Source organism: Podarcis raffonei, chromosome 11, assembly GCF_027172205.1.
Source record: "Podarcis raffonei isolate rPodRaf1 chromosome 11, rPodRaf1.pri, whole genome shotgun sequence".
NCBI lineage: Eukaryota > Metazoa > Chordata > Lepidosauria > Squamata > Lacertidae > Podarcis > Podarcis raffonei.
The window spans coordinates 59,054,131-59,060,656 of record NC_070612.1 but is presented as its reverse complement, the minus strand read 5'-3'; the positions used below and the strand labels follow the sequence as shown (position 1 = coordinate 59,060,656).

At 44.3% G+C, this 6,526-nt stretch overlaps 1 pseudogene; it reads right to left on the bottom strand.

Moving 5' to 3' along the window:
• Window positions 1-1,180: 1,180 nt before the first annotated feature.
• On the bottom strand, window positions 1,181-1,958 carry LOC128423570 (RNA-binding protein 8A-like; annotated as a pseudogene).
• Between the last annotated feature and the right edge of the window lie 4,568 nt (window positions 1,959-6,526).

Genomic DNA, 6,526 nt, shown 5'->3' with positions numbered 1-6,526 from the left:
TTAAATTCCTTGATACATTGATGTCAAACCTTTTCTTCAAGGGTGACAAAAATAGGCCTTTAGCTGATGTGAAGATTTAGGCTGATTTTTCCTCACTGCTAGTTTATTCATTATAATATTCTATTGCAGCTTTAGTGTGACATTTATATTTGATTTATTAATCATTTCAAAGGTTGGATATTTTCTTGCCTTTGTATTAAGGTTTGCGTGTTCTGCAAGCCACTTTGTGAGCCCTGTGCAAGACAAAAGATAGAATACAAACAAACAAAAATAGATTTGATCCAAAGTGTTGGCATCTCTTGCTACCTCGAGTCCACATGGAGTTCTCCGTCTCGGAATTGCTTGTGCCACTAGTACAGAGATGGGGAACCAGTGGCCTTTCAGATGCTGTGGAATTACAAGCAGCACCTGATATACTACTACTACTACTAATAATAATAATATTTGTATCCCGCCCATCTGGCTGGGTTTCCCCAGTCACTCTGGGCGGCTTCCAACAAAGATTAAAAATATATTAAAATGTCACACATTAAAAACTTCCTTGAACAAGGCTGCCTTCAGATGTTTTCTAAAAGTCTGGTAGTTGTTTTTCTCTTTGACATCTGATGGGCGGGCGCCACTACCAAGAAGGCCCTCTGCCTGGTTCCCTGTAACTTGGCTTCTCGCAGTGAGGGAACCGCCAGAAGGCCCTCAGCGCTGAACCTCAGCGTCTGGGCAGAACGATGGGGGTGTTGCGAGTGGTTTCCCCACACAGGACACCATGGCCAGGGGGCGCAAAATTGAGAAGACCTATAACTGAGAAGATACATTTGGGGTGCCATATTTTGCCCATGCATAGGGTGCTATGTAATGAAAGATTACCAAAGTCTGCGCCGGCTACAAGCCCTACAATACCTGATCACTAGCCATGCTGGCTGGAGCTGAAGGGAGTTGCAAGTCCAAAATCAGGAGAGCCCCCATTCTGGTATGATTCTGGGTGCATGAACTGTGGAGCCATGACAGAGGAAAACAGAAGTGCAGGCCTAGCTTTATGCCACAGTTAGGTTCAGGCGTGCCAACCCCCCACTTCTGCCAATGGGGTGCATGTTTTTTATATATATATATATGTATATGTATATTAAAAAGTCCATAATCTTTTTATTCTGAACATTGCTTTCAGGCCGTCCCTTCTCAAAGACTAAAAACCACAATGATTTGTACCAAGACACAGGAGGACGTATGTCCACCAATAACAGGAAACCTCATGTAAACTGAGACATCAGATTGAGAGTAATTAAGAAATAATCAAACTGTGTAAATACAAAATTAATCGGGGGGCACGGGGAGAAAAAGATATAAGCATATGGTCTTAGTGCAGACGGGCATTTCCTTCTGGTTCGCCAGGATTTAAGACCACAAGCATCGCAAAAACGAGAACCTCCCTCCCCTCCTTTAGCGACTCCTTCTGTCAGGACTCCTCCTTCTACGGCCAGCCCTTCCCTTCCCTTTCTGAGGTCCCCTGACAAAACACCAATCCACGCTGATTGGCTGCCCCATAAAGTCTTGTCCATTTAGTCCCTCCACGGCTCCTTTGTACATTTCATATTCTACCAGGGTGTAGCCCTTCAGGTAACTGGTCCGCCAGTCAAGATTCAGGTGGAGGTTCTTAATTTCCCCAAACTCTGCAAACTTATAATCAATATCCTCTTTGGTGGCCTCCTCATGGACACCCATGACAAAGCCTTACACCAATCTCTGGGGACCCGGCTCATCCCTATCTTGCTTCACGCTCTCGTAATCCTCACGGACTTGGGCTCTGGAACCCTTCTCTGACCCAAACCTTTCCTTTTCTTTGCTTTTCCCTTCAGTTTGTGGATGCTTTCATCGCCATCCTCGTCCATGGCGAAGTCCTCACCGCCCGCCTCATGCAGGTCCAGTACATCCGCCATCTTGGCCACTCCATGGGGTACATGTTATGACCACTTAACATTATACTATGAGACATCACTAATAAATGAGGAGTATATTGACGGAAACTGAGGGCACAGCTAAATTCAGCAGAGTTATTTGCAGCCGAGATTGATCACTTTGTGCATTCAGCATCGTGCATATAATTTCTGGCATGTTCTGTAGAACAGCCAGATCTCCAAAAACCTGATTTGTAAGAAAGGGGATAATTGAGAACAAACAGCTGCACTGAGCATTTGTGAGGTTATTTGTTCCCGGAGTGGGGTAGAGATTAACAATTTTAATTAACACCAAATCAATCTATAAAGATGTCTTAAGAAGAGGGTTGTTGGAACAGGGTGGTTTTCATAGTTGAGCGGGTTGGCAAAGAGTCTGTAACAGCCCAGAAGTTACTCTGCCAAAACAATCACAAAGAGACTGTGACACAAAGGAATCAGATGCACTTATAACAGAAAAATACATGTGTCAGTAGGCTTTTCCCTGGAAATTGTGGGTTATAATCCCATATGTGATAGCCAGCCAGAGGGATAATGAAGGGACCCTATTTTTAGCCGGGGCTGTGCTCTTTGGCCAACTTAGTAAAATGATTGATCTAGCCCTAATAGCTCACTAGGGCAGCCTCCATCTGAATGGTCAAACACGGCAACATTTTTGAGAACTTCTTTCTCTGCTTTCTCTTGAGAGCATTAGAGAAACTTCTTAACAGGTTTTTATGAAACAGCGAACTACATTGTCTGGGAACAGGATGCACAACTGCAGCAGCAATTTGACGAATTAATGAATGAATTAAAAAGGCAAGCAGTTGTGACAGGGCAGCGTATTGCACAACCCCAATCTGCATGCCTTTCAAGCCTCTCACATTCCCGATGTAATGGCCAGATATGGGAACCATTAATGGGGAATTACAGGGTGTTCAGAGCCCCCCTCGCCCCCCCCCAGCCTCGCGGGCACAGAGTACTCTCACTTTCCGCTTCAGTGTAGCTTTCCAACTGCCCGGTCGCTTTATACAGAATCAATAGGACAGGAAGGAAATCTAGATTCTTGGCACCATTAAAGGGGACACGTATTGCTAGGCTACAGAATGACTCTCAAACTGTGCAGATATTTAACTCTTAATGCATGTCTGCTTTCTTAAAATAGCTCCAGAGGATGCTGTTATCTTGCTTCCGTAGCTTTGGAATGAACTCCCCACATCTTCACCCTTTTCCTTTCTTTACCGCTTTCTCTGCAAAGAGCAGGGCTGCTTCCAGATGTGGGTGGTTTAGCAGCACCAAGCAATGCTGTTCTGCTTTAATCTAGAAGAAGAATCCCAGCCTCTGCTTTTAGAATATGTTCTGTATCCAGGTGGGCTGTTCTTCATTCCCAAGCCTCAAATGTTGAAATACAGTGGTACCTCAGGTTACATACGCTTCAGGTTACAGACTCCGCTAACCCAGAAATAATACCTCGGGTTAAGAACTTTGCTTCAGGATAAGAACAGAAATCGTGCTCCGGCGGTGCGGCAGCAGCAGGAGGCCCCATTAGCTAAAGTGGTGCTTCAGGTTAAGAACAGTTTCAGGTTAAGAACAGACCTCCAGAACGAATTAAGTACTTAACCCGAGGTACCACTGTAATGCCATTTTAATTATATGAGGTGTGGACCATGATGTAAGGGAATGCACTCCTAATCATGATACTGCCCCCCCGGGGGGGCGGAGAAACAGGTATAAATGCAATGGCAGTTAGAAAGGGAAGAGTTAATGTTATGTGCTGAATCCTAGAACAATAGGATCCAGAATGCAGCAGTCTAATTGGTCTGCAGGAGCCACCTAATCCGGCTCCAGGTGGAAGTGAATCAGCAATCTGATTGGCCTGCAGGAACAGCCAATCAGGCTTCTGGAGGAGGTGGATTCGTAACCTGATTGGCCTACAGGAGCAGCCCAGAATTAGCCAATCACGCAGGGTCCATTGTGTGAATAATGTATATATAGCTAGACGTTTTGGGGAAAGTTTCATTCATTGCTACTATGAGCTGAATAAAGAGCATGAAATTCACACTCAACTCCGTGTATATTTCAGTTAAATAAGCCAGTGTCCTTAAGAATGGCACCCTGCAAATAGGCGAGGCTTCATATGGCAACTCACAGGCTGAGCAATCCATATGAGAGAATCCCCCAAATATCAATTAAGACCTTTTTTAATTGTTGTGCACTAATTGGGCAAGTGCCTTTTACAGGCACTAGACAGATGTGTGTTTCCTACAGGCGGTGGGGAGAGGAATCTCCAAAAGAAAGGGAATAATCTCTAGTGAAACCTTATAAATATTTAACTTCTCACCTAAAAAGAGATGTTTGCAGAGAAAAGAAGGTGAGCACATTACTGTCGCACTCTCACGGAATATAGTAATAGATGATGGCACCCTTGAAAAAGATGTGTGATACTCTCCCAGTCCGTGTTAATTGAGAACAATTACTCTTGTGAGGGCTCTGTTTAAGTTCATGCCACAATATGCTGTTAAAAAGCACAATGTGAATTGGGTTATCCTTTTATGCAAATCCTTTCTGTACTTGGCATGGCTTAGTTATTATTGATGGCCACTAGCAGAGCATTGCTGCTTTTTAAAGCACCTTGCATGTGAGACAGTTGTACTGCAGAAGACACTACTTTTGCATTCCAGTTTTCACATTTCCCTTCTTCCATGTCTACTGCACTCCCTGAATTGGAAGTTTCTGCTCCGCACTCGGAGGCTGATGGATCCAATTGGTTTATGACTGGCACTCCTGTCGAAGCCCTGGTCAACTTGTGGAACATCTGGATGGCTCAGGCCATTGACACAACGCCACTTTGTGGAGCCCACTTCCGTCCCTGGTAGGGTGATAGCTTAGGGTGAGGAAACAAGCTAGGAAACAGCTTGAACATGAGTGGAGGTAAAATCCAGTCAAACACTGGTGAGGACTAACATCACTGAGCATACTTTGCTGCCTCATTTGCATCCTCATTGTGCCATCCGGCAGAGCTTTTCTGAACCAGAAGGAATGGAAATAAACAGCAACCCTAGTCTTTAATGTGCAGCAAAGCCGGCTCTTGTTTTTGCTGCAACAGAATAACCAGGCAGTGGCTAGCTTTCTGGAAATAATTCTAGCTTGGATTCTACCTGCAGCAAGTTTGGGGTAAGAGAAGTTGTGGTAGCAGGACAGATATGGGGCTGATTTGTACTTAGAAAAAATAGACTAAAGGCTTAGCTACACGTAATGCCAACTGTGTTCTTACTTTTTTTAAAAAAAAAGAAAAGACAGGTAATGTTGGGAACACAGCACAGCGGAAGGGGCTGCCCAAATGAGTGAAAATTCCTGCTGTGCTGCAGTTAGGCTTGGTGCCAGTGAGATCTTTTCCCAAAGCCTAAATGCAGTACATGTGTGTCAGGAGAGGGGTTTCATTGTTTTCATGGTGGAGGAGAAGTTAAACCAGGGGTTGGCAAGGCTTACCGGACATGGGCCGGTTCACTCCTGTCTAGATCCTCTGTGGGCCGGGCTGGAAATCACTTCTGCACATGCCCAGACGCCAAAAATTGTGCCTGCACAGAAGCAATTTTTGGCGCCTGGGCATGTGCAGAAGTGATTTCTGGAGCCGCAGAAGAGAGTCCCTGCGCTGTGCCAGACTAGCCTTAGTTGCCGACCCCTGAGTTAAACCTTGCATTTTGCAAATTGTATTCCCAATGAGCATCACTCCCCCACACAACCTGAAATGGTTGTGACAAGTTTGAATTTGGTGCTGCATCTCTTCCCATAACGCTGCTCAGCCTGTACACACATAAATAAGCACATGGCTACAGAAGAATGCCATAGTTGATTGGCAAAGGCCGAGAATATTGCACCGTGGGCATTTGGTCCACAGGTTGAGACAGCTTTGGTGCTCCCTGTTTAGTGTCCTTATGGTAGTTGCAAAGATGGACAGACCAATCTGATTCCACTTCATGTCACTTTTGCATGTGTTGGTTCTATGTCTATTCCATCCTGTTTCCACATTAAACTATGAACTGTTGTTTATTTTAAAAAAATCCGTATGGAAATTATCACAAAATATTGATTTTATACCAAAGTACAGATTTCCAAAGCCAGTACTGGAAACTTCATTTGTTGTTGTTTAGTCATTTAGTCGTGTCCAACTCTTCATGATCCCATGGACGAGAGCACGCCAGGCACTCCTGTCTTCCACTGCCTCCCGCAGTTTGGTCAAACTCATGCTGGTAGCTTTGAGAACATTGTCCAACCATCTCATCCTCTGTCGTCCCCTTCTCCCCTTCAGAGAAGTGTGAAATCTGAAGAATAACTCCAATTTGGTCTGGGAAGCAAGAGTTTTGCCTGTTCACTTAAAAACATAGACCAAATGAAATTTGCTTCCCTCCCTGTATAGTTGCAATGCCTTCTACATATTATTTCTAAGATCCGAGTGGCATAGTTGTTTATAAAGAAATCCTATTTAGTTCAATAGACTGGAATATCGGCTTATTTTGCAATGTTCATTTTTTAAAAAGACTGAAATAAATCTAACATTATCACCATCAATAGCCCAGGACACACATATTCACCATGCCTAATGG